The following is an 8,927-nucleotide window of genomic DNA, read 5'->3' as shown; positions in this document are numbered from 1 at the left end:
CAGTTTTTGGGTGATTTTTTTAAGCCACAACCAAGATAAGCTTATTTCTTCCATAAAGGAAGACATCTTTTTTTTTTAATAAAATTGGCAGTGAGGGTATGTGTAAGGCAAATTGTGACTGAGCCAATAATCTGTCATTCTTACCATCCAGAATGTTCACATGAAGATATAAACAGAAAAAGAAGCCACTTCATATGTAAAGAAAAAGGAAGATGCTTCCTCAAGATCTCAAAAGCTCGGATTCACACTCCTCATCCTCCCAGAGAAGAGTGAGGTAAGCAACAGGGCAGGTATGAAGGGGAAGAGAGAGGAAATACTAACCATTAATACCAATTGTGCGTGATTTCACAGTAGAGACGCTGAAGTCTAAATAAGCACTTTTGGTAGGTCTGGTAATGCTGCTCCCATTTTCTTTATGACAGAAAATCATAACATACTATGTAGTTCAGATGCAGGTTCAAACAGGCTTTTCTTTAGAAAAAAAAATAACAAAACCTCTAACTCAGGGCCATGAGATTATTAATGGATTATTAATGGGCTCATGGCAAATTCTCCCCTTGGCCTCTACTCCATCTGTCCCTTGAATTCCCTGGGTTTAAATGAGTCTCTCTCCATTAAGGGAAAATCCATGGCAGTCGGAAGCTACCATTCAAGTGCTTTGGGTACATCTCACTGTCTCAGATAATTATAGAAAGGTTGAGTAATTTAAAAAGAATACATTTGCTGACAAAAAAAAACCCCACACATATATATGTATATACATACTAGCTATTTGGAATAGATCATTTTACTGGCACTCCTCTTAGATGTCACAGCCAGACAGTCAGCTTCTGTGGGTCCAAAAACCTATTCACTAATGATCTTAGTTAACCTTTAAAAAAAAACAGATTGGAGAAAGATTATATAGGGTCTCTTACTATTCTGCGATCACAACGAAAAAGGGAACTCAAAGTAACGAAATGTATTAAGCAACCATTGTGTGTCAAGTGATAGAATAAATGATTTACACATTGATCTCTCACCATAGCATCCCTGTTTGAGAGACAAGGATCCTGAGGCCTAGGCAAAACCACAGCTTATAAGTGCTAAAGGCTGGATTTGAACCCAGATTGTGCTGATGCTGAAGCACACTTCCTCTCCACTCCACCAGTCCCCCTTAATTGCCTTCAGTCAAGATACACCTATAATAGTTATCACAGAGCTTAGTACCTAATTAAGAAATTGCAAAGCAAAGGCTCCCATGTTTAGTGTTGTCATTGTTAACACTGCTTTGAAGTATGGGTCGGAAGGCAGGTAGCTGTTGTGAACCACCTGCTACGCATCATCTAGCATAAGGACTTCCTGGCATACAGTAGGTGCTTACTACTTACCAAGTTTTCTCGACAAATGCAGAGAACAACAGCCCAGGAGAAATGGGTCACCCATACGCCATAGTTTCTCCCAACAGTAAGGAACTTAACTTTTTCACTAAGAATTTGATACAGTTTTTTAAAAAAATCAGTCAAGATGAAATTGAAAGCAATTATTTATGCCTCTTCAAAAACCTCAAACCTATAATTTAAAAACAACAAAAATGGCAAAATTAAAATTGATAGCAGCATGAATTTTCATGTACACAAACACACCATATAGCCATGTGCGCTTTAAGGGAAATGTTCCCTGTCTTATGAAAGAGAGGCAACTTGTTATGATTTGTGCACACTTTCATGAAATACCAAAGAGGGGAGAAAACCTCCTGTCACTTGTCAGCTAGTTCAGTCACTGCTGCTGTAGAGGTACCATAACATATGCACATCCCCTTCTGAAAATGTATCAGAAGGGGCTTTGGTAAACTCCTGTACAAGCATATCATATGTGCTAAAGCCAAAATGACTTAAATTCTATTCCCTGATGGATCTGCACATCAGATGCATAACTGATTAGTGACAACTGACACAGAAACAGTGAAAATGCTCACTGTTAGGACAAACCCACAATTCATGCAGGAGTGCCATCAGGATGGCTTACTATACTTTTTATATGTACAGAGAGTATGTTCCTCTCCTAAGGGAAAATTCTAGTCAAAGAACTTTGCCTGTTCAGTACGAACCCCTCAAACTGACTTGGAGATATTTCTTTAAGAATGCTTATCAATTTAATGTGTTCATCATTAAAAGTATCATAAACATTCTACTCTCCAGTTAAAAATAATTCATTCGCAAACATTTCTCACTTACTCTGTGCGGTGTATATTTCACTAAAGCATAAGTGATAAGGGAAAAATTAGCTGGGGGCATAAAGTAGTTAAAATGTAAGTTGATCAGATCACACACATTACTAATACACTGAACAATTCTCAAGATCTCAAAGGGCAGTACTGGTCCTCCAAGGAAGAATAACTTACACCAAGAAAGAGTTCAAGCATCAGAGAAAAAGATAATATTCACCTTATATGTGAAAGACAAATCTACAAAACACTGAATTCCTCAACTTGTTAGTTTTTAATCTGTCCTTCAGGAAAGTTACCATAAACATTTCACTGATATATGGAAAACTATGTCATAGCATTAAGAATAATAAAGAATTTAAGCCAAGCATGAAGCAGACTGAGAACTATTTTCTTCTGTCAGAAAAAGCAAAACTATATTAGAAGAATAATTTCTAGAAGTCTCACGGTGGCAAAAATGGCAGGTACCCTTGGCCTTAAATTTCATGTGATTTTTTAAAAATATATATTTTTTCCTTTTCAGGAAGTCTTTCTCTCCCTGGATGAATCTCTTGGATTCATTTGAGATGTCCTTCCCACACTTCTCAAGATTTTTGGTACGCGATGAGGAAAGTTGTGTCTAAGTTCTGTGACAGTCAAAGAAAAGACAATCCTAGATTGTACCCCCCTCTCCCATATTTCTTATTCTGAATAATTCATGTGTGTTGTTTAGTCTCTTTCCCTACAAGCTTACCTCTTGACCCCACCCCCCAAAAATCTGGTTTCAAGCTCATCAGAAGGAAGGCCTCCCTCCACTATTATCTCTGCTCCTTCAAATCCTGTGTAAAGACTTCAGTGAAAAAGCACATGAAGTCAGCAGCTTGAAACAAGTGCCTTCTTGGCTCCAACCAAAGGGCTGTGATAACTGGCCACCTCCCAGAGACGTGAAATACTACTGAGAGGGGACAAGGCCATTCCTGCCACATCTTAGCAGCGCAAGTAGTAAGAGGGCTGCAGAGCCCAGAGAACATACTAACAGCTAACTACGGCACATGGTGGTCGACTGGGATCCTTTCTTACTTCCACATTGGAAAACCCTTCTTGATCCTTTCCCTTTCTCCTTCCCACTTCAGGTAGTGTTTGCACAGAAAGCTGCCTTGGATGCACCCTCTCTGAACTGGTGGCGGGCCTGTCCTGCCTGAGGGTGCTATGTCCTGCACACTTTGCCTTGGAAAGCTCTGCAGCCCACAGCTCAGGCCCCCATGCCAATGCCACATTCTGACTTCTGTGCGGAAGCCAGCCCCTCCAGAAGGCTATGTATTTAAAGTTTTCCATCCCAGAAGAACGGCAGCTAGATGAAGATGCATTTCATCAACCCTGCAAGAAACAAATAGCAAAACAAAACCCTGGCGCAAGAGAATCACTTTCTTCAAGTGAGTACCCAAAAGGCCAAAATTCTAGGCTTTTATATTGTCCATTCCTTGCATTCTCTTTTACAAGAAGTTGCTTTTGCCTTCTTCTTTTACAGAAGGAAGAATAAGAGTGCCTGGGTGGCTCAATCAGTTGAGCTTCTGACTTCAGCTCAGGTCATGATCTCACAGCTTGTGTGTTCAAGCCCTGCATGAGTCTCTGTGCTGATAGCTCTGAGCCTGGAACCTACTTCAGATTCTGTGTGTCTATCTCTCTCTCTGTTCCTCCCTGCTCTCTCTCTCTCTCTCTCTCTCTCAAAAATAAACATTAAAATTTTTTTTAAAAAAGGAAAGAATAAAATCATGTCCATTTTATTTTTTAAAAAAATTCTCTTAAGTTCACTTTTTTGTTGCTCTAGCCATTGGCACCAATTTTTCTCCAAGCTCTCTTGCCTGATGTGTCTTTAGCAAGTCTTCATACCCTCTTCTCGGTACTCTAACATGTAATGAAGGTTTGCAGTCTCTGAGTACATTATTTGCCAGGGATGGTTTACAAGAAACATAGCCAACCTATATGGAATATAACATCTGGGGAATATCTCAAACTTCTGAGAAAGAAGCTGACAAGAGAGTTATTGCTATTTTTTTTAAACTAAATCGCCCCAAACGCCAGGTAATGGTTTACCAGAATGTTACCTCCTTACCGCAATTGGCTGTCTTCTGCACCAGTTCCTGATGTTAGTGGGGGTGATAAAGAAACCACAAATATAAAAGAATAATATTATAACCCAACCTGTTGATATTTTGAACAAGAAAGCTCCTTATACTTCTCTAAGTTAAACACCAGCTATCATATAATATTTGGGGTGATATTCTAATGCACGAAGGAAGGCGCTTAAGGTTTAAATTCTGATCCATTCACTTCTGATAATTTTTATGATCCGAAGTAGTTCTCCCTCTCATATAAAACCTGTCTCCAACTACCTACTAGTTATGAAAGCCATGAAGTTCTTGCAGATTGAAGGTGGAAAAATAAATTGTGTGTATTTTAGACCCTGAATGATCTTCCTATAGCAATTTTAGAACAAACTATGAAGAATTCTGCAATTTTAATCTCCTCAGTAGCTTCCCATTACTAAACAAGCAGAACGCCACGGTACAAATGTAGACGTTACATGTCATCTTGATCTGCTGCTTTTTTCTTTCATTAAAGCTTTAATGCAGCAATTATGGCTACGTTGCCCTATAAAAAAAGGAAAAGGCAGTTTACTTTAAAAAGTGAAATTGCATAGCCTACTATTTAATTATACACAAATGTAAATGGCCTATTTTTCCATAACTGGTTATTACAGCACTGTTTTACTTTCTGAGTTTTGACAATCTCTAAAACCTACAAAGCTTCCTGCTATATAATTGTTTTGTTACATTATTGTTTTCATCTTATTTTTTCTTTTAATGTGAGTGCAGCGGGATAAATCTTGGTTTTAAGCCAGCCACTACTTCATCTACTTAAGCTTTTATAGATGAAGATTGCTGTAATTATCAGAATACCCGCTTATTTCTGAAGTATTATCCTGGCAACCTGCTGGCATTTACAACCAATTAACAAGCTTTGCCATTAGTTGCATAAGGGGTATCGCGGAGTAAACCCATTGTGTGCTAATTTTCTATTTTAGATAATCAGTTTGGATGTCCAGAATGGAAAGAAGAAGAAAAGGAAAGGTTTGACACTCAGTGGTAGACATGTAAAAATTACTGCGTGCCCCCTAGAGACAAAGGTATCCTGCAACTCAATGATTGCTTTGTGGCCGTCACTATTGGTTCTTATGTATTTCCCTTTGTCTCTTTTGGAAGAGAAAAAAAAAGTGGGGATTCAGCAAAGTAATCATGTCCTGTCTCACAGGCTCTGTGTCTTTTCAAGCTGACTAGCTTCTCTCGCTGCCCTGCCCATAATTTGACCAAATTGTACAAGTGTTAAACACCTACAAAAAAAGATAGAAAGAAATTGAGCATGAGTTCTTTGGTTTTTTTTTTTTTAAACAATTCCCTTCAACCTCTTTTCCCCTCTCCTCCCCGCCTTGCTATTAGAGTAAATTAATGCATGGGCTTCCTCCAACCAGGCTGCCTTAAAATTAGCCTGCAAGCTGGGCTTAGTTAAAGTGGTATGTTGTCGTTTTATTGCTCTGTTTAAACAGTCTCTGATATTAATACGTCCCGAAGTTTGGTCTAAAGCAAGACAAGAAGCTGCAGTGTTGTTTTGCTCTTAAAGCTAGGCTTCACTCCAAGAGAGGGAATGGCATCATCAGCCTGACAGTGTCAGCGTGGGGCACAGGAGACATCCTGGTCTTGTGTGTAGAAATAATCTGACCGCCTCAGTCTTGGGAAGCACTAATAATTATTTCATCTCAATTCTCTCTGCTTCTATCTGAAAAGCGCTCCTAATCAAAAAGCTGCCTCCTCTCTCCCATCCCCAGATGATTCCTAATGAAATGCAACTCTGCTGTCTATTGAGAAAAGGTCACTGACATTTTGAAAGTGCCAGTATTGACCGGTACCCATGCTTGGTATATGTAAAGCTCTTTGGCCACAGAGCTTCCTAAATTCCCTTGTGTAGACGCATTTGAAAATCATAGCTTTCGGCACTTCTACCTTGAGTCGGTAGGTTTCTCTATTTGCAGCCCTTAGATCACATCAGTGTCCCACTTGCTTTGCTCCCTCTCACCAGACTTGGTTAGGATCGCAGAGTAGTAAAGAGCCCATCTCCAAGGACCTAGAGCTGTTTTACCCTGGATTAATTAACTCACTCTCTCTCTCTCTCTCTCTCTCTCACACACACACACACACACACACACACACACACACACACCACATCCATGAGGAGACACCCACTATCCCACACTTCAGGTTAAAACTTCTAATAATTTCCTTTTGTCCAATAGTTTGGTCACAGATGCAGGTAATAACTGTGCCTAAAGGCTTGACACCACTATAATAAACTTTTCTATCTTCGTAACCAAATTCACAACTCATTATGGCATTATATTTCAACATGTCTTTCCAGCAAATGAAGACATTATTATGCTTCTCACAAATACGGTTTATTGAAATCAGGAGGAGACAGTTTTCAAGGTTTGTTATATTCTTATACTATTGTAAAATTCTTAAGAAGAAAATCCTACCTAATTTTATACTTTCACAGCACATGGACCTAAATGCTTTACACACAGAACTATCCGATCACACACACACACACACACAATTTAGTTAAAAAGTTAAAAACTTGGAAGGATAGAGTCCAGAAAAAATGCTGGAATTTCCTTTGTTGTTATGACTATTCCAGGTGACTATGTTGGTTAGTCTAATAAAATAAATATATATAGTTATCGAGTCATCTATTATTATTGTATTTGTTTCCTAGTAAAGAAATTGCTGATTTCAAAGTTTCGTGAGTTAGAGTTAAACCTTGCTTGGGCTGTTGGAACTGTAGTAAAAGCAGACAGAAAGAAACAACCCTAAAATGCCTTTTTAGAGATCCTGGGATTAATAGGATCAACAGGTAAATAAGAGGAGGCTTCCTCTTCTCAACAAGAAAGAGGCCACAGCTATACCATTTTTGCTTCTGAGAGACATTTATTTATTTCATTTCCCCTGCCTATATTTATGTATTTCAGAAGTTCCAGAACTATAATAATGGGGCTTTCCCCAATAAATGTTTAATCTCGGTAACTGTGAAAATCATCTCTGCAGGGCAAGCCTTTCTACCATTTTTTGTAACTTTGTGATCTTGGTCAAGTTACCTCTGTGGGCTCAGTTTTCTTTTCTGTAAAATGTGAGAGTAACTACCTCATAGAGTTGTTGTAAAAATTAAATGCAATAGGGCATGTCAAACGCTTAACACAGTGCAAAGCACATAGTAACACAAATGTGACTTATCGTTATGTAATTTTATCTGTGTACTAAGCATTATGCTAATAGCTATGGGGCTACTAAGATTCATCAGAGCAGGAGTCCTTCCCACATAGAGTTTACATAACTAAGTAGAAGACACTGGAAGCAGCCAAAGAGGAAGGATTTGAGAATATTTCACCAAGTCCTCCTAAAGGTAATACCTATGGCTCTGATTTCATTTGTTATACAAGTTATACAGTACAAAAAGATCGGAGCAAAGGAGAGCTAATCTCAGATATGACATACCAACAAGCATGTGTATAATGTTTTAAATTCATCTGTTAACTTTCAAAAAAAATTCTAGTAAATAAAATAAATAGTAGTGTATGTCTATGACCAGGCAGTATTTGGCATTTTAATAATATGCCACAGCTTGATATCAGCTAGAGTTTTTCTTATGGTAAGATTTCTTTTTTTTTTTTTTTTTTTCCAGAAATTAGCACCCTTAGACTCAATGGAAAATGTTGCCCTCAAAAGGAGGAGGTTTAGTTTCATTGCCTGTAAACCCCATGACAGCAAAGACTTTTCTCACTGCTTCATCTCCAGGACTTGGCCAATGTTTCACACAATAATCATGTAGAGAGTGCATGAGGGAATTGTCTTGTTTTCTGTTACATTATTTCTATCAAACATCAGGCTTTAATGAAATATTAAGTCAATAAGTATTAAGCATCTTGAGCTGTATTAAATTGTAGAGCTAAAAATACAAAGAAATTGAGAAGGATTTTGTCTCGGAATAGTTTAGTAAATAGTTTTAGGATCTCTTTAGAGGCCACACAGTAAGGTTGCTAAGTTCGAAACAGTATCACGCTCTGCTGCAAACTGCAACAGCATTCTCAGCCTGCAATTGTCGTATAAACAGCAAACTGAAACTTTCCATTTCATGAAGAATGAAGCAAGACTGAACAAATAAATACTCATCAAAACCCAAAAGTCAGGCAAAGAACCCCAAATTTTCTTCCTTCAAGGAATGATTTACAATTTTGTACAATTATTAGGCCAGGTCTCGTTGATCTAGTAATCCCCCATAAAAGCTAGAAAAGAAAAACTAGCATCTGCATCACAGTTCACAATTATTAAACAAAGGAGAATTTAAAGCCGAATATGAACCGGTTTCTAAAATAAGTTGACAGTTTTTAATTTTAGAATGGAACCAGAACGTATCTCACAACTTGGAAACCTCTGTGACACATTTCCTTTGCTGTCAAAGAGGTGAAAAAGAAACTGACTTCACCTCTCTATAGGGCCCTCAAAGTTTTCCGAATTGCAGCCTTTAGATGTTGAGTGTTAAGTTTCGATTATATTTCAGATGACTTTTCTCATGTGTTTTTTAAACGGCCAGAGTTCAGGAAAGACTTTTATATCACAGAATTTCCTTTTACATT

At 38.1% G+C, this 8,927-nt stretch overlaps 1 long non-coding RNA gene across 1 annotated transcript; it reads left to right on the top strand.

Moving 5' to 3' along the window:
- The first annotated feature begins 143 nt into the window (after positions 1–143).
- On the top strand, positions 144–3,600 carry LOC123596879. The gene is made up of 3 exons (XR_006711876.1): positions 144–274; positions 2,730–2,802; positions 3,319–3,600. It is a non-coding gene; the product is annotated as an uncharacterized LOC123596879 (long non-coding RNA).
- Positions 3,601–8,927: the final 5,327 nt, after the last annotated feature.

The sequence above is a fragment of the Leopardus geoffroyi genome, chromosome C1 (genome assembly GCF_018350155.1).
Source record: "Leopardus geoffroyi isolate Oge1 chromosome C1, O.geoffroyi_Oge1_pat1.0, whole genome shotgun sequence".
Taxonomy (NCBI): Eukaryota; Metazoa; Chordata; class Mammalia; order Carnivora; family Felidae; genus Leopardus; species Leopardus geoffroyi.
This window is presented reverse-complemented; position numbering and strand designations above follow the sequence as displayed.